Source organism: Macaca mulatta, chromosome 3 (genome assembly GCF_049350105.2).
Source record: "Macaca mulatta isolate MMU2019108-1 chromosome 3, T2T-MMU8v2.0, whole genome shotgun sequence".
Lineage (NCBI taxonomy): Eukaryota > Metazoa > Chordata > Mammalia > Primates > Cercopithecidae > Macaca > Macaca mulatta.
Window position 1 is genome coordinate 134755045 of NC_133408.1, and position 20417 is coordinate 134775461.

The 20417-nt window shown below is 33.4% G+C and overlaps 1 long non-coding RNA gene across 1 annotated transcript; it reads left to right on the forward strand.

Annotated features, from left to right (window-relative positions):
* The first annotated feature begins 960 nt into the window (after nt 1–960).
* On the forward strand, nt 961–16313 carry LOC144340089 (uncharacterized). The gene is made up of 3 exons (XR_013415815.1): nt 961–1027; nt 9356–9466; nt 16133–16313. It is a non-coding gene; the product is annotated as an uncharacterized LOC144340089 (long non-coding RNA).
* The last annotated feature ends 4104 nt before the right edge of the window (nt 16314–20417 follow it).

Consider the following 20417-nt stretch of genomic DNA (forward strand, 5'->3'; position numbering starts at 1 on the left):
CCTTTACATGGTAGTAAATGTTTAAAAACTGAATTATTAGTATGGCATTGCAACAGGTTTTCTTTTCATTAAATAACTGATATACATCTACTAAAATAATAATCTTATCTTGATTGACTTATTTGGCAAGGACAAGTTCAAATGTCAGTAAAAAGGTTAGCCTTCTTGCACTCCTGTTTAAAAATATGAAGTGACATCCCTTGACCTGTACTTGTCTTCTTATATAACAAGAATGTGTAGATGACAATGTGCACAGCTATACAAGGGGAAAATTAGAAAAAGTATTTTACAAGTCATTACAATGTCAGTGTTATCATCTAGTACTATTCCCTTCTCATCATTGCCCTTGCTTAAAAACACTGGCCACACCCCCAGATAAAAGCATACTGATATAAATCATCACTTCAGAATAAATGAAGTTCTTACTTTCACAATGTTCTTCCTTTATGAAGATTATAATTTTAATTAGAAATTAAACTGACATTTTTACTTTGTTGAGATACAATATACAAATCATAAAATCTATTCGTTGTAAGTATACAATTCAATGATTTTTAGTTAATGTATAGAATTGTGCATGTATCCCTACAATTCAATTTTAGAACATTTTCATCTCTCCAAAAACTTCCCGTGAGCCTGTTTGCCATCAATTCATTTTTTTATTCCCAATCTCAGGGCGATTTCTGATTCATTCTTTATCCCTATAAATTTGCCTTTGCTGTTCATTTCTTATGAAAGAATCATACGTTACATAGTCGTTTGACTTCTTTTATTTAGTATAATGTTTTTGAGGTTTATCCATGATGTAGCATTTTTTGGTCTTTTGTTCTTTTATATTGTCGGGTAGCATTCCATTGTATGGACATACCACATTTGCTTATTCCTTCAGCAGATGATAGACATTTACTATGTTTCCGTTTTTGGCTGTGATACTAACACTGCTATGAACATTTCATTTACAGATCTTTGCATGGATGTGTTCTTCATTTATCATCATGCATTCCCAGCCATAGAATTGCTGTGCCATGTGAGTATTCATATTTAACTCTTGAAGAAATGACCACACTGTTGTTCCAAATTCCCTCTATGATTTTTTCATCCTCACCGATACCTGCCATTTTCTGCCTCTTGATTATAGTCATTCAAGTAAGTATATATCAATATTTTACTGTGGTTTTAATCTTCATTTTACTAGTGACTAACGATGTTGTGTACATTTTCATGTGCTTCTTAGCCATTCATGTGTCTTCTTTGGTGAAATGCCAGTCTTGTATCTATTTTTAAAATAACTATTTATTTTCTTGTTTTTGAGTTGTAAGAGATTTGTTAATGCATTCTATATATAATTGAAATTATTTCTCATTGTTTTCATTTCCATCTTTTTAAAGAAAGTCTTTAGTTTAATGAGATCCCATTTGTCAATTTCGGCTTTTGCTGCCGTTGCTTTTGGTGTTTTAGACATGAAGTCTTTGCCCATGCCTATGTCCTGAATGGTACTACCTAGGTTTTCCTCTAGGATTTTTATGGTATTAGGTCTAACATTTAAGTCTCTAATCCATCTTGAATTAATTTTCGTTTAAGGAGTAAGGAAAGGATCCAGTTTCAGCTTTCTACTTATGGCTAGCCAATTTTCCCAGCACCATTTATTAAATAGGGAATCCTTTCCCCATTTCTTGTTTCTCTCAGGTTTGTCAAAGATCAGATGGCTGTAGATGTGTGGTATTATTTCTGAGGACTCTGTTCTGTTCCATTGGTCTATATCTCTGTTTTGGTACCAGTACCATGCTGTTTTGGTTACTGTAGCCTTGTAGTATAGTTTGAAGTCAGGTAGCGTGATGCCTCCAGCTTTGTTCTTTTGACTTAGGATTGTCTTGGAGATGCGGGCTCTTTTTTGGTTCCATATGAACTTTAAAGCAGTTTTTTCCAATTCTGTGAAGAAACTCATTGGTAGCTTGATGGGGATGGCATTGAATCTATAAATTACCTTGGGCAGTATGGCCATTTTCACAATATTGATTCTTCCTATCCATGAGCATGGTATGTTCTTCCATTTGTTTGTGTCCTCTTTTATTTCACTGAGCAGTGGTTTGTAGTTCTCCTTGAAGAGGTCCTTTACATCCCTTGTCAGTTGGATTCCTAGGTATTTTATTCTCCTTGAAGCAATTGTGAATGGAAGTTCATTCCTGATTTGGCTCTCTGTTTGTCTATTACTGGTGTATAAGAATGCTTGTGATTTTTGCACATTAATTTTGTATCCTGAGACTTTGCTGAAGTTGCTTATGAGCTTAAGGAGATTTTGGGCTGAGATAATGGGGTTTTCTAAATATACAATCATGTCATCTGCAAACAGGGACAATTTGACTTCTTCTTCTCCTAACTGAATAGAGCTTCTGCACTGCAAAAGAAACTACCATCAGAGTGAACAGGCAACCTACAGAATGGGAGAAAATTTTTGCAATCTACTCATCTGACAAAAGGCTAATATCCAGAACCTACAAAGAACTCAAACAAATTTACAAGAAAAAAACAAACAACCCCATCAAAAAGTGGGCAAAGGATATGAACAGACATTTCTCAAAAGAAGACATTCATACAGCCAACAGACACATGAAAAAATGCTCATCATCACTGGCCATCAGAGAAATGCAAATCAAAACCACAATGAGATACCATCTCACACCAGTTAGAATGGCGATCATTAAAAAGTCAGGAAACAACAGGTGCTGGAGAGGATGTGGAGAAATAGGAACACTTTTACACTGTTGGTGGGATTGTAAACTAGTTCAACCATTGTGGAAAACAGTATGGCGATTCCTCAAGGATCTAGAACTAGATGTACCATATGACCCAGCCATCCCATTACTGGGTATATACCCAAAGGATTATAAATTATGCTGCTATAAAGACACATGCACATGTATGTTTATTGCAGCACTATTCACAATAGCAAAGACTTGGAATCAACCCAAATGTCCATCAGTGACAGATTGGATTAAGAAAATGTGGCACATATACACCATGGAATACTATGCAGCCATAAAAAAGGATGAGTTTGGGTCCTTTGTAGGGACATGGATGCAGCTGGAAACCATCATTCTTAGCAAACTATCACAAGAACAGAAAACCAAACACCGCATGTTCTCACTCATAGGTGGGAACTGAACAATGAGAACACTTGGACTCAGGAAGGGGAACATCACACACCGGGACCTATCATGGGGAGGGGGGAGGGGGGAGGGATTGCATTGGGAGTTATACCTGATATAAATGATGAGTTGATGGGTGCAGCACACCAACATGGCACAAGTATACATATGTAACAAACTTGCACGTTATGCACATGTACCCTACAACTTAAAGTATAATAATAATAAATAAATTTTTTAAAAAATTAAAAAAAAAAAAGAAAGTCTTTTAAGGTTTGACTTTTGAAAAAGTGTTATTTATCGGTTTTTTCTTCTGTAGATTATGTCTTTATTGTTGTATTGAAGGACTGTTTGCCTAACCCAGAGTGACAAAAAATTTTTTTTGTTGTTTTTAGTAGTAGCTTCATAGTTTTAGCTCTTAAATTTAGGTCTACAAATCAGTTGTAATGCATTTTTTTGTAAGTAGTGAAGTAAATGTCTATGTCAAATGTGTGCATGTGCATCTTCAATTCTTCAAACACTAGTTGGTATAAAAGCCGACCTTCTCTGCATTGAGGATTCTTGGAGTCTTTGTTAAAAAAAAATTACTTCAAATGTAAGAATTCATTTCTGAACTCTCAATTCTGTTTCATGGATCTACATGCCCATCCATAGCCAATATCCCCATTGTCCTGCTTTTGTAATTTTATATTATGTTTTGAAATCAGATAGTCTAAGTCCTCTAACTGTGTTGCTCCTTTCAAAATCATTTTTACTGTCCTAGATCCTCTGAATTTCCATGTGAGTTTTAGAATCAGTTTGTCAATTTTTACAAAAAACATAAGCTTTCTTGGATTTTTACTGATCTATTAGGTATTATGCTGAATCTATAGTATTCTGATCTTTAGAAAAAGCAAATAAATCTGTGGACCAATTTCACATTTTATGACTTAATTCATAAACATTTTCTATTAAAAACAGATCTTGTAAACTTGAAGAAAATTTAAATTTGAACAATCTAATTTAAAATGTTTAATGATTGTCATTTTGTTTTGTGAAACTCTTGATTTTAATTATATCTATGCATCTACTTTTTTACAGAAAATAAAACAAAATGTCTAAAGAACTCTGATCAGAATTGTATTCTAACCTGGATTCTGCTATTTTTCTTATGCACCTTGGGCTAAGACAATTAATTCTTCTGAGTTTTAGTTTTATCAACTAAAACAAAGCCTCTCCTTGTTTTAATATTTTATGATTAGACAATATCATACTAATTTTTATTCAGAAATGTTTCACAACTTCTTTGAGTTTTAAGACCATAAAAAAAGCGCTTTGAGCCAATCCCTATAATTTTAATTTTTGCATAATTTAAAAAAATCATTAACATTTTATTGTGAGTTTAACTGCATTTTTTTAAACACCTGGCCTTAAGCAATTCTCCCACCTCAGCCTCCCAAAATGCTAGGATTATAGGCATGAGCCATTGTGCCTGGCCAAGCTGCATTTTCTATGGTAATAATTGATTGTTTTATTAAAAGTGTCGAAAGAAATACATCTCTGGAGATTTTAAAATAACAGCTCAGACCTGTTTTTCATCTGAACAAGGTTTACCTGTATTTTCATCTCACATATACTGTCTAAATGTTTCTATTGTACGTTGTTTTGAATGAGCATTTACCTTTAATTGCTTCTTAAACCAATATTTTTAAGTAATTAGAATTTAACTGACATTTAAAACTTAATTAGTTCTGTGCCATAGCATTAGCACATTAAGAATGTGACAACTTGTTCTTACCTCATAACATCTAATAAACTTAAAACACCATAATGTGATATAATGCAAATAGCAAGGGGCCAGGTGCTGGAGACTTTGAGAGAACTCATGTATTTGCAGCTTACTAAATTGATGATTTCAGATAAGTAAGATTCTTGAAAACTTGGCCTTCTCATTTGTACAGTTTGATATAGCCACTCCAGCTCTCTACATGTTACCAGATTACTAAAACAAGAACATTAGATACCATGAAAAAGCCATTTTAAATGGGAGAATATTCTGCCACTTATCCAAATGACTTTGAAACTTTACTTGACAACTTTGAGGCTCAGTTTCCCAATGTGAAAATAAGAGTAATAATAGAAGTTACCTCAGTCTGGGTATCTATGCAAAGCGCTTAGCAAAGGGTCTAGTATTTTGCTAACGTTCAATGATATTAGTTATTTCTATCAAAAATAATAGAAATAGCAGTAATACAAAAGTTGATAGGAAATAATACTGAACAAATTATACTAGACTACTGGGAGAATGTCTGAATTTTAGTTTAGATTTTGCTAAAATTAACTAATGGATTTGAACCAAATAATTTAATCTTTCAAGGCCTGAATATAATCATGTGTACATCAAGAACAATAAGTAAAATAATTTCAAATACTTCCTTTTGCTCTGAAATTCAATGACTGTTATTATTGTAGAAACTTAGTAAATGAATACTAATTGCAATTTATTAAACACATATCAGCTTTCTTTCAGCTTTTCTATCATTGCCACTTGATATATATAAAAGCACAGCATTATTCTCTGTTGCCCAAAATTTTTAAAACAGCATTAATTCATGAAATTATACTGAAAATACTTCTTGGCTTTTGATTAATTTTCTTTTCTTCTGATCTTGAAAATATAAACGTATGACCTTGTTATACATATATAATAAGCCACATCACATTCTGGTAACATGAATAATTGAAATGGAAAAATTCCTAAACCCTCTGTTTTTGAAGGTGTCACTTCAGTTACATCATTTAAAAAAATCCTCTAATAAAGCTTCAAAGTTAAGCAATACTCCTATTCTCAAAGATATGGATGAATTTATGCACAGAGACATTAACACTTTACTAAAGTTTCTCTTATTTTATAAGCTGAAGAACATGGAATTAAAATTATTGATTACTTATATGACCTCATTTGTGAATTGGAAAAGCCGAAAAGGAGTAGTAGGTAACAAAGGAATGTGCCTCCTGTGACAGATGCAAGGAAACAAATAAACACAGTATCATGATGTACAAAAACAAACTAAGTGAACTGTCACGTACAGACCTATAGTAATGGTAAGGCTTCTAATATTTATTATTTTATTTCTTTAAAAAAGTAAAGACAGGTGTCATTGGCAGCTTGAAACAACATTCATGTCTGTGCAACTGCATTCTAATCACATTTAACAAATGACAAATGCAGTCATTACCTGGAGTTTTTCATTTGATGGCTCTGTTCCTTCTGGGGACAGGAGATAAATGAAGGAAAGCTGACACCTTCAGATGTTGTCTAGATTAGTGTTGACATTTTTCCTTGGAGGTTGACAGCTGCTAATGAACTTAATTTAAACATGAAACAGAGGATCAAAAATATCTTTTAAATAGAATTTTACTAAAAGGGATGTTGAGGCACATCGATCATGAGCAATAACAGAAAGGAAATCTAATTTGCAAGATTCCAAATCACCAATAGGAGCCCACTCATGTAACTTTATTCTTTAATTTTTTTAAGTCTAACTTATGCTCAAATTCTTAAATTCAGAGATTATAGAAAGTGCATTAAATTAGACGGAAATGTTTTTCATATAAATATATCATCAAAGGAATTTTCTATTCAGGCATCCTGAATGAACATCTGAAGGTATAGTGTGTGGCAGGAGATAATTTTTATGCAAATTGTCTTTATTCCTAAATCTTTAAAGATGACATTTTTATGTGCCAAAGACCACATGATTTATTGGTAGACTTCTTAGATTCTTCTCCACTTTCACCTCTACTTATCTTGTCTTTTGTAGAACATAAGATCATTACATGCCTTTGTTTTCTGAGGCAGAAATACCTGAATTTCTAGATCCTTCAAAGAATGAAAATGAGACACATAAAAATGCCGTCATAATTTACAGTAAATGTTATTAATAAATAACAACAAGTATGTGTGTACCATACTGCAATTTGAAAAGCATGTTTCTCAGCTAGACAGGAACAGAATGGACAAGTTGAAACATTCTCAGGTCAGTCCAACACAAGGTCATCAGCTGTAAGAATGAGAGCAAGAGTATGAAAAGCTGGAAGTCCTGAAGCAGCTCGGGGAGGAGGAGGTGATAATCAATAAATGATATACGATGAGAAGTGCTGCTCCATTTTGAGAAAAGAGGTTCAAACTTTCAATGAGCTAACAAGTGTTGGAGATTGAGGGGGCATGGCAAGAAGCTGGGGAGATGGGGCTGTTTCAGAATACCTGTAATATGTATCCAATTCTTGTTCTTCGCGGAGTCCAGACATAGGGATTTTAGTATGAATGACTGATAGAAGTACAGAAGTGGCCGATTTTCTCACACATGATTATCAATATGAATCTTTCATTTGTCCAGAATGAAATTATGTGATCAAATGGGACTTCACAAATAATTCTGCAATCATTTCAGACCATGCTCTGCTATCACCTGACAAATCACTCAACTAACCTCTCTTTGTGTTGTTTTTCTTTTTGGAACATGGGGATAAACTCGTAAGAACAGAAGAAAAAAAACACACATTTAAGAAGAGTTAGCCAGGCTGTTAGGCAGTCAGCCTACACACCAGACATAATGGGATACATTCTAGGAAGACTTAAAAAATATATATTTATTCACATGGACTAGTTCAGAGATGATTCCTGAATTTGCAAATGTGGATGGAGAAACTTTATTCAGAAAGAGGAAAGGGATGTGGAGGAAAGCCATACCATCTAGAAAAAAACAGTGTTGGGCTTCTGCAGGTGGCTTTTCAAAAGGTACTACAGGTTTTCTCTTGCTTTTTACCAACCTTGAGTACACACTGCCTTGCCTTTCTGGATAGTAATAGTAGTAATTCAGCATGGTTGAAAAACAGATGAGTAAACTCTGCGGTCTGTAGAGGTAACACCAAATTCCAGACATTAGTTACTCTTGTTGCTTTTGTTGGCGTTCACCTTGCAATGTGCCAAGTACTGTGCTAATGCTTTACATGATTTGCTTCATTTAATCCTAACAACAACTCTCTTAAGGGGTACTGTTATAAACCTTAACCTCAGCTTTATCTAGTTAATATAGGTAATAAATAATGGCACTTAAGTTTGTTCTCAGCCAGAATTACTCCAGGATAAACGTTCTTAAGCCCCATACTATACTGGGTATCTTTGTATAATTTTAAATGTATTTCACCCTAGCATATTTTGCACTGTTAAATGGAATTTACACAAAATCATAGCAGAAACTGTTCCTGCCTTATTCAGTTGTTATAATTTACTGACTTTGAAATCCAGAACCTTGGCTGAAACTGACCAGGGATGCCATAGCATCTAGACAACGGAAGTTAGCAACTTCCCCTTGCAACTTTATTAGTTGAAACAAAAAAGATTAAATTAAAAGTGATCAAAACCATGCCCTTTAATAACTTGTATGTAACTAAGCTGGCAGTTGATATATGTATTTGTGTACGTCTATCTGTATTATCAATCATTCATTTACAGTTCTAACTAGATGCCTTTTTAATGGCTGTAATTCCAACACTCTTATAATCAACATGAAGAAATTGGTAAAAATCCTAACAATGTACTATAAAGGAAATATCTCTGCTTCCCTTCCTGTCAAAATTCTCCTTAAGTAGTCTACTGCATATGCCACATTCATCCCATTTTGTGACCTATGTGGATTCATCCAGTTGTTATTAATGCTGCAAAGTAAACATTTTCATCTTTACTTCTCACCCATGTGACAGATAGTATTCCACTTTTTGGCATCCTGTGATTAGGTAGGGACATGTAACAAGTTCATCCTGATGAAATATGAGTAAAACTGATAGGTGTATCACTTCCAAATGAAACTTTAAGAGCCATCCTCTGAATTGCCACACTCTCCTTCTGCCACAGTTCCAGAGAATAGTTTCTTCCCAGCAGAAGAGAATGATGATACAAAACTAAAAATGCAGCCAAGTGAGGCAAGGATTGGTGAAAGGAAGGAGTGTGTCATGGTGTGAACCAGGAATAAACCTTGTTGTTTTGAGTATTTGAAATTTAGGGGTTGTGTGTTACCATAGTATAACTTAGCATATAGTGGCTGATATCCTTATATTATGTAGATATATGATACATCACATCAGATTTTTTGAAACAAATTGCAGAAACTCTTCAATTTATGCTTCCGTAAACTTCACTAGTAACATCTCTCTTCTTATTCCTACAGGTTTTAATTTCAAGAAATCTAATGAGATTAACCTTTGTATTTCAAACTGCCCAAAACTGACCACTAAGCTATTGAGGAATGCCTGTCCATCTTTGTGGTAGTGGTGGGAAGGTATTTGTAATGTTCTTTCTATTTATTGAAAATATTTTAATTATTTTTCTCAATGGCAGCAAATGGCTTAATGAAGTCTATGTGTCCTATAAGATATTAATATTGTAGTTCATAAAAGAATAAATTTATGAGCACATTATATAGATTAAGCAGTTACATATATTTATAATTCACAAAATCTAACAAGAGAATGTGAAGTCTCTATTTCTCCCAGAATGTGATTTCTCCCAGTCTCTCTCTCTTTCACTTTATTTCCTTCTCTAACTTTAATAGGTATTTCTCTGTAATTCTTTACATAACACTCTGACAAATATTCTCTCTAGCTGTAATGGCTTAAGGTCTTTTGTTTGTTGCTCTCGTTTCTTAATCATTTTATGCATACTTATAAGTAGGCTACATTATAATTGCAATTGGGCTTTGCATTTCCCTAGATATAGTTTGTACTCGTGCAACATCTAGTGCTTTATTTTGCATGCAATACCTATTAATAGGTATTTCTTGACATTTCTCCAATTCTGTTATTTGTTCATTAGCATTTAGAGAAGGAGCTGAATAGCCCCTGCTTTTCACTCTTAAGATTGAATCTTACATTTTCAGAATATGTATTATACTAGTAAGGTGCTTTATGTCCATAGGGTATGAACATAAGGAATACTTATATGGAAAATTATATTAACTAGGGTGATAACTATTGCAGTAAATGGATCCCTAAATCCAGTAACTTAACTCAAGGAAAAGCGTGCTCTCTTTCAAGCAGCAATCCCATACTGCTCTTCCGGGTGGCTGGGGGACAGAGTGTTCTGTTTCACGCTGTCATATGGAGTTCCAATTTTTTACAGTCTTCCACACATGACTTCCAAGCTTTCCTGAGTTTTCACATTCAGCAGGCAGAAGGGGAAGAACATGGATGATTGATTGCATAGGGGAGATCTTTGGAACTAGACCCTTAAATGTAATATATTACTACTGCTGCCCTCAGTCAGGAACTCAGTCACATGGCTATAACTAATTGCAATGATGAGCAGGAAACGTAATGCAGAAAGAAGAGGAAGTTAACCAATCTCTGCAATTTATTTAAGTAGCTATAAGTGCTTTGATTATGGCTGTGTTTTATCAAATCTAGAATTAACTTCTCTTAAAACCATCTTTGGTATCAAGATTTTAACATTGATGATGTTATAGGCTTTCATTATGGTTTAATTAGAACCTTCTTGTATCTCTTTTTAGTACATCAAAGTAAAATAGATTTTACAATATATAATACCATATTGTTCAATAGGATGTGTAATATCTCAGTAACTTCCCAAGAAAAAATAACTTTTTAAGTAGTTATTGCAAATATTGTATAAAGGTACTATTAAATCTAAAAATTTTTTTAAAATCATGCTAAATGACATTATAAGGGTTGTTTGTTTACCCTTTTTCTACTGTTTCTCACAGAACATGACTATTAACAATAAGTGCTAAAAAGCAATATGTTAATTTATTGAAAAGTTAAATTTAAAGAATAAAATACTGAACTGCTCTAAGGGGTCATGCAGTCATATATATTCATTAAAGTGTCATATTAGACTGAGCTATGTTTCTCAGTAAATACCTTTAGAATCTATTATAAATCACACAAACAACATGATGGGAAAGGGGATAATTAACATTTTTTACAAATGGTCTTGTTATAAAATGGAGTTTACATTTAAATCCTTACATCTACCAATATTAGCTGCACAGCGTGGAAGGCTCCAAAACTGTGGAAACCAAGGCACTATGTGTCCAAAAAGTTAATGCCCTTTAGCCTATTTCCCATTTCCCTCTTGAGCTTACAGTTTTAGTGTTCACTCTTATTTAGCCGTTTTTGAAAAGTACTTGTAGAAAATATAAATAAGAGTGTAGATATATTTGCTGACATTAAATATTTCTAATTATTATCATGAATAGTGGAATATATTTAATGAAGTATAAAAATTATATTCTAGGTTATGTCTTTAATAACTTTTTCTAACTTCCAACATCATAGACTCTATTTGTTATTGTAATCCTCCAAAATTTTCTTTCTTGACTCATGTAAGAAAGGAACACTTTTTTTTTTTTTTTTTTTTTTTTTGAGATGGCGTCTTGCTCTGTTGCCCAGGCTGGAGTACAGTGGTGCAATCTCGACTCACTGCACGCTCCCCCTTCCCAGTTCACACCATTCTCTTGCCTCAGCCTCCCTAGTAGCCGGGACTACAGTCGCCCCACCACCATGCCTGGCTAATTTTTGTATTTTTAGTAGAGATGGGGTTTCACCTTGTTAGCCGGGGTAGTCTCGATCTCCTGACCTCGTGATCTGCCCTCCTTGGACTCACAAAGTGCTGGGATTACAGGCATGAGCCACCGTGCCCGGCCTAAAAAGAAACACATTTTTCATTAATGTTCAAGGTACTTTTCTCCAGTGTCCTTAAACCACATTCTTTTATCCTAAATAACTACATCTTCGGTTATCTATTCTAATTTATGTATAAATTCTTAAAAGAATATAAGCAGCATTATTTACCTGCTAGCTTTATGCAACCAAACGAATGCTAACTTTGTTAAAGATATAAAGAATTTACATTCGTTTATGTTTTTATTAAACCCATGAAAAAGACCATCTAAATTTCAAGTTGAAATAAATATAGCTGATTGAAACTGTAGAAAAAAAAATTTCTTATTTCTGTGTTGTCCGTTCCTTTGTTATATATAAACACTTCTTATCTTTATTTTTAAAGTATCTTTCCATGAGCAATTATTACAAAATAATATTCATCTTTAATATAGTTATCCACAAAAATATAAACAGTCACAAAATTACAAGACAATTTTTATCATGTACGTTTAAAAAATTGTCAGCCTTAATGTGAATAAAATTCATATTTTTTTCTAACATTCAATTCATCTTGAAAATGGATGCTTAAATATAAGTTTATTTACCTTTTTCCCTCATTGGTATTCTAGATTTCAGAGCCTACTTTTTTACAGAGTATACACCAGAGGCTAAATGTCAATCCTCTGGGTTCTAACCTAGAGCTAGCTACCCTCTAACTTAGCACTTTTCTGGGTTCTAACCTAGAGCTATCAAACCTCTAGCTTAGCACTTTTCACTATTGAAATTTCCCATTTTGTTTTCAGTCTTCTTCCCTAGACTCTAAATTCGTTGAAAGCATTTCTGATGCCTGGCATAAAATAGTCACTCAAATGTTTATTGAACTGAATATAAGCTAAGTGAGTAGAATTGTAATAAGGACGTTGAATGAGCTGTTTGAGGACACATCACATGCTTTTGTTTATGGGTGACAACTTTTGTTTTAGAAACTGAGCAAAAATCTGGTGTGTTAAATATGCTGTACATGGACTGATTTCATTTAACACATAATTCTTCATATTGTAGAAAAAAAAAAATTTTAGAATTTAAAATATCTCAGCCTGAGCAGGTTGTGATCTTTTGTACTTGTCTGTTGATAGCAGAGGGCTCCAGGGCTCAAACAAAATTTGAAGAATTGACGTTTCAGTCTCAAAAGATATTGAAGGGATTGTCAAACTTATCTGCAACCATACCAGGCAAAATTAAATCTCTATTTTTGCACACAGTATGCCATTATAGATATAGCAGACATTCTTGGCATCTCTTAGTATGATACATTTAAGATATTATTATGAAAGCACTGACACAAATTTTAAATATCATAAGCATCGCTCAATAGCAACACTAATAAATTTAGCTCAAATTTACAACTATAAACCTGACTCCTCCAAAAGTTATTTCCAATATTGTCTACAGCATACAATTTTCATATTTCTGAGCTACTTCCTGTAAATAGTTATTTGGGTAGTTGATGAAATGTAACCATTCTACTGAGCCATGTATGTTTAAGATCAGAATTAGAGTCAAAAAGGAGCTGTACATAAAATTACTATATTTGGATTAACTATTCAAAGGTATTTTCTTGACATTTTTCTGTCTTAAAGAAGATTTCTTAAAACCTAACTTGCTTCCATAATACAAATGAACATGTATTTCCATGTGCTTCTAGATGATAGCAGCCAAAAAATAGAATTACTGAATGAAATAATGCATATTTTTATAAGTAATCTCACCGGTTCTCAGTTTAAGCAATTTCATCAAAGGCAATACTGCTAATACTTTTTGGTGACAATAAAATATTTAACATATATATCTTCTATGTGCTCAGGAGAAATCAGATTAAGGCAGAATAATAAATAAAATTATCCTCCATGACTTAATAAATTAATATGTAGAATAATCCTCCATGACATAAGTATCTTTAGTGGGATTTGGAGAGTTTGAAGAGCAAGTATAAGTCCATATATGGGATTTGTTATTTTTTAGCTGCTCAGGTTGGATCTCCCATGTGCGTTTTGGCACTCTTTGTCAGAAGTCATGTCACAGATTTCAGTTCCAGCTCATCTTTACTTATTATCATTAGACACATCAGCCTTATAAAATGACCTCCTCATGTGTACCACGTAGTAAGAGAGGAATGTATTAGAGAGGCTCCAAAGCTACCACCTCAAAGAGCTGGTTTCAATTTCTACTCCTCTTTTTTCCTGCTACATCCTTTCATTAAATCTTCTCTGAGTTTGTTGTCTTATGTACTCAGCAAATGGTCTATTTCTGTTTTTCACGGGTCATGTGGAGGGATGTGTGTTATGTAGTGAAAAATGTCCCTTGTCCTCTGATTGACTCGTTGTCATTATTTAACTCCTTTTTTCTGCTGTCATTTATGTAAAAGGAAGCAAGTAAAGCTTTAAACTTGAGTTAAATAAGTAGAATATTTGCAGTCTGATATCGCTTTCATATTCCTCTGTTTTAAAATCTTTAATTTAAAAAAAAATTTACTTTTTTTCAGATGAGCTCTTGCTCTGTCTCCCATACTAGAGTGCATTGACACAATCATAGCTCACTGTAGCCTTGACTTTCTGTGCTCAAGCAATACTTCTGCCTTAGCTTCCTGACTAGCTGGGACTATAGGCACACTTCACTACACCAAACTAATATTTTGTTATTATTACATAGTATCTCACTATATCACCCTGGCTGGTCTCAAACTCATGACTTCAAGTGATATTCCTGCCTTGGCTTCCCAAAGTGCTGGGGTTATTGGTATAGGCCACCATGCCCAGCCCATATTCTCTTCTTATGATTAATTTTTATTTTACTTTTAGCTTTAAAAATACAGGTTAAATACAACATTCTTCGTTTTTCCTGTGTTGTGAGTGAAAATCTTTTCTTGTTAAAACACACAAGCCCCAAGATTTAGGAGTTAAACGGAACTCCAGATTTGGTGAAGCAGCTGTACACAGTTAAGCTGCTTGATCTGACACCTCACCAAATCTGGAGGCTCCTTTTCCTCTCCTAAAACATGAAATTTCTCTGTTTGTTATAGTTGACTACTTCTTCCTTGAATAACTCTTTTTACCTTTCTTCTGGAACAATGTATTTCCTGATTTTTCTTCTATTCAGTTAGTCAATTATCATTTGTTTTTGAGGTTTCTCCTCATCTTCCTGATTTTCAGTGCTTGAATGTACTAGATTTTAGTTCATAATTATCTTCTCTCTGTACATTCACTCCTTACTGATCTCATCTACTCTCATGGCTTTAAACACATTTACAGGCTGATGGCTCCAAATTTATATCTCCAGCCCAGACGTCTCTCCTGATCTCTAGTCTCATGCAACTATTTGTCTCCTGGATATCTCTCCTTGGGTAGTTAGCATTAATTCAGCATGAGAAAATTTAGACACCTATTCTTTGTACCGGAACCTTTTCCTCCCAGAGCCTTCTCCAACTCCATCCCCCCCACTTGCTCAGGCCAAAGCCCTTGCTAAAAGGAGTCTTTGACTCCTTTTCCTACTCCCATATCTAATTCATTAGCAAATTCTACATGCCTTCATAATCTATTCTCTAGATATAAGCTAGATAAAGTATCTGGCACATAGTAGGTAATCAATAAATATTTGTAGACGAGACAAATGACAAAATATACCAAATCTCACTCTATTCACTCTTTCTTTCATTATACCTTTAGATAAATTTCTGCATTAGCCTCTGACCTTGTCTTGCTGGTGCCAGCTATGCTTTCAAAATTTTGTTTTTTAAAGAGCTGTTATGGTGATCATTTGGAAGGAACTTGTTATTCTATACAAAATTTTTCAGAAACTACCCATTTCAGAATCAATATCAAACAACTTACAATGAACAAAATGTCATACACAACCTAGTCTTCTTTAACCTCTGTGACTCTTCTGTCCTCTACTTTGCAATCATGCTGTTCTAGTTCCTGGATACATCAATTGTCATGTTCCCAACTCTGTATCTTTGCTCTTTGGTGTTACTTCTTCCAGTAATGCTGTTTTTCCGATATAAGCACAGCTTTCTGCTTCCTTAGTTCCATTGTTCTTTGTTTAAATGAGCTATTTTCAGAAGGAATTTCTCTGGTATATTACAGATTAGAAACATGCATTCCCCCATCCCACCTGCACAAGTGCTGTGTACTTACCTACACTCCCCGCTAGCACCCTTGACTTTTAGCCTTTGCCATGTGAATTGCCAGTGGAATGTTATACAGATTGTTTCTGCTTGAAAAGCATTTGTAATATTAAATCTTCCCTTTTGCACCTCTGCTATCCAGATGAGAAGAATATAACCAGGCTGATCCATCAGTCCCAGAAGGAGAACAAGAAACACATGGGAGCCGAGCTAGGTTACCCAGCCTAGCCCAGCCTAGATCACCATCCTGTAACAGGCCCCCAGACTTGTGGGCTAAATAAACATGTGTTGTTGTATGTTACCGTGTTGTTTTTACTTAGCACTGTGTGTCAATAACTGATATGCCTTCTGTGATTGCCCTGTTTAAAATTTAATGTGCACAAGATATAAAACCCAAAATGCACAGATGTTTTAGTATCACATCATCTATACAATTCTCTTTAATTTATTGACCATTTTAAAATTTAGTACATTACTCTTTTTTTTTTTTTTTTTTTTTTTTTTTTTTGGCAAAAAGGCACCCGCCTTGCATGGTTTTCTGTGAGAACTAAGCTTTTGCATGACTTGTTCATGTCTTTGTGTCCAATCAGAGCAACACTGAGAGCAGATGCTTTGGATATAATTTCCCATTCATCTTAGTTTTTTCTTCACAACATTTGATTCTTGCAGTTGCTGGAATGATTTCCAGAATGAGATGCATTGTATAAGCTTTGAGTCAGGAATTTTAGCATTTTAGAATAAACAAATGCACACAGATTGTTCCTAAAGAACAGGCTTAGGGCCCAGAAATTAGAGTACTCCAACCATTCTCTTGCCATTTTTAGTTACTTCATAGCTTAGTAAAATAAGCTCTTTCCAGGCATTCCATGCATTTTTTTGTCCCTAGTTCACCAGCCCTTTTCCACAGTTCTCTTGGGTATTCTCTTTAGAACTTAATATTTAAGCATGGATATAAAAACAATTTGCAACATGAGATTTAGCTGTGTGTGCAAAATGTTATTTATTTATTTTTTTACATATGGTTGAGAGAATTCATAGCTTTTTATTGATAGCCTGTTATTGCCCTAAGTGAATCATTCAGGAAGTTCAGAGCTTATATTTCACTCATGTGGGTCTCTAATTTTTACTCCTTGTATCCTGAGTTATTTAAATTAAGAAGCTCATATAGTAGTTCCAACAGTCTGCTATAATTTTTGTTGACTAAAAAAAAAATGCTTTATTCTAAGAAATATTCCACTACTGCCTCAAGTCTTTTAGGAAAGAGGTAAGGTATTAATATATGCACTTTTTAATAAAGAAAGACGTTTCTTATGAATATTTCAGCTTATTTAAATTAGTGACTGAAAAATCTAACCAATTCATTTTAATCTTCATTCTTGTATTCTAAGAAAACTAAAATAGGATTACTTTAATTTATAGTAAAAATATATAGACAGTTTCCTATATAGATATATATTGCAGATGATGCTGAATGATCTGTTACACAGTATCATTCAGGCAATAGCTGATTAAGTGTATGTTAGATGAAAACACAGAGAAACAGAAAAAAAACGAAATACTTTATGAAAAATAATCATTATAGCTTGTTCCAAATTAACAACAAAATCAAGTTTTATAATAAAACATGTATTATCATTCATTGGGCAACCTAAAAGGGGACTTTTTTGGAAAAACAAAAAATTTCCTATGTCTATGGAAACTCTATCTCAGCTATTTTATTTGGTCAATATTAAAATTTCATTGGGTTCTTATTATTTATGGACATGTTAATTAATTTTCATGTCTTTCAGGAAGAAACATTCTGTTAACACTATGTTCTACTTGTTTTCTGCTAGTTATTTTCAATTCTTGGTAAGTTTTAATTTTTAAAATTAAAATTTTATTGTGTGCTTATTAGTTATGAATGTATTAATCTATTTTATGACATCCATGAACAAACATTCTACTAACAGTCTGTTCCACATGTTTTCTGTCAGTTAATTTCAACTCTTGATATGTTTATCTTCCCATTACAAAGCATACCAATAGAAAAATGTGCTTTGTGCTGAATACTAAATTGAAAATGAATAATACTCCTCACCCACCTTTGAGTTTACAAGTATTGCCTTTAGTGAAAGGCAACATGCTGCTAATACATTATGACATCAGCAGCTTTACCGCAATGAACCATAGGGCAGAATAGCTCAACAGCTGATATTTCTGTTCCACAAACTACTGTGCGTACTAACTAGGTTTTTTATGTCAACCTCAATTTGGAGACCTAAGATACACACACAGAAGATACACACACATTGCTCTTTCTGTCCTATACTCTTTTTTTAAAAATCTCTGTGGCGGGAGTGTGTGTTTAAACATATATTGTATTTATTGAAATATAATTAATCATGGTTGAACATAAAAAATGCATCAGATTTTACAATTTTGAGATGTTTGGTATTTTTACTTCCTAATTACTAAGAAAACCGTTAGACCAAAAACACAGGTTAAAATACAGTGGACAAATGCTCAGTTAATGATAATGTTAGAATATCAATTGCTGATCAAATATTTTTGATAATACAAGAGAGCTAAGCGGCAACTGCTCAATCACCTTTTGTTTTCATACCCAGGGACATATTTTGAATTTTAGTATCCCTAATTTTTCTCCCTGTACGACAACATAGCAGTAGCTTTTAGGATTATAGCAATGGTTAACTGGAATAATAAATAAAAACACTAAGCATAATATAAAGAACATAATAAGTGTTAAATGAATTTGAACTAAACTAGATAATTGGCTTTACACTTAGGTGAACAAGAATTAGTGATAAGCCTAGGAATATCTACTTGTAGAAAATCTTTCTAAAGAATAAAATTTCATCTCCCTCCACATCAGGAACAACATATCCCTCAAAAATACTTGAGTATGAGGTACAGAGATATATATTTCCATTAATAGAGCTTTTACAATATTGACATTTACAGTTAAGGTAGTTTAATGGAACAAAACAATACTTTTTTCCTATTACTTATGGATTCCCATACTTCAGAAGACTAACAGAAAGGGAACAAAAAAATGATATGGGAACACATCATTTAATGTTTAGGCAAAAAAAAAAAAAAAAAAAAAAAAAGGCTTAACTAGTACAATACTATAATATTATTTCTCAAAAGTGTGCAATTAGTTATTACATCACTTAGAATGAGGTAGATTATGTTGTAGTAGCAGGTAACCCCACATATCAGGGGTTGAATTCAAACTGCTTACTCTGTTATATGACCAAGGAACTGCAGAGGGAGGAAGGTCTAAAGGCTCATTGTAATCATTCAGGCATGCACAGTGATAGAAACTCCATCTTGGTACATGCTTCCATAATCATTAAAGCAGGCAAAGAGAAGGTAACAATTCATACATATGTTCCTAAAACTTCTTCCTGGAAGTTAAAATTGTTGCTTATGCTAATGTTTATTGGATAATGTCACATTGTCAGGGTGATTTCAAAGAGGGTGATTCATAATGATCATACTCAGTAAATTGAGCTAATGTAATATCAACCAAATTTATGGCAGTTGATGCATAAAACAGGCTAGTTCATTAGTTAATAACAACCATTTATTAGGCTTACTGACAAGCACATTCTACCTTGGTAGGCAAAATAAACATAATACCAAATAATAATTAGACAACTGCTTGGTGAACATGCAATCAAAATATGGTGGTCAATAGTGCAATATGTGTGTTATATGTGTGTATGTGTGTGTGTATAAAATACGTGTTATATGTTACAATGGCCAGATGTGTCTGTCAACATTACAGAAGTATATCTATGAGACAGACTGTATAATTAAATCTATAGATAAAGGTGTCCTGTTCATTAAACAGCATTAATATTCAATACTGCAATATAAATAATGGGCTGACCAACTTCATTCATAAATTTCTTTCTTTTATCATAATTCATCTTTAACTATAGTAATAATTTTCTGAGGTAATATCTAGTCACCTACAATTAATGTTTACATACTTTTTCTGTCACTTATGTCTTGTGTTTTTTCACGTCTAAAGATGTTACTATTACTACCACTGTAATTGTTACTATTTACTAAGTGCCTGAAATGTGTTAGGAGCTTTACATGTTTATATCACTAACTACTTTTAGCAATCTAGTGAAATAGGCATTATTATTGTCATCATCATTTTAGAGAGGAAGGAATTAAGATTTATAATATTAATTATTTTTCCCTTTATTACCCTATGGAGAATTTGGCAAAGCAGCAATTCAAATAAAGATATTCCTATATTTCACTTGCTCAATTCCTTTTTAACAATTCTGAATTTTATTAAGGAGTGTCCTAAGTTTACATTGTTGTCATAATCCTCATGCCTCCCTTTCCCTCCTCAGTGATCAACAATCAAAAGGACAAATAACTAAGATAACGATGTTCTA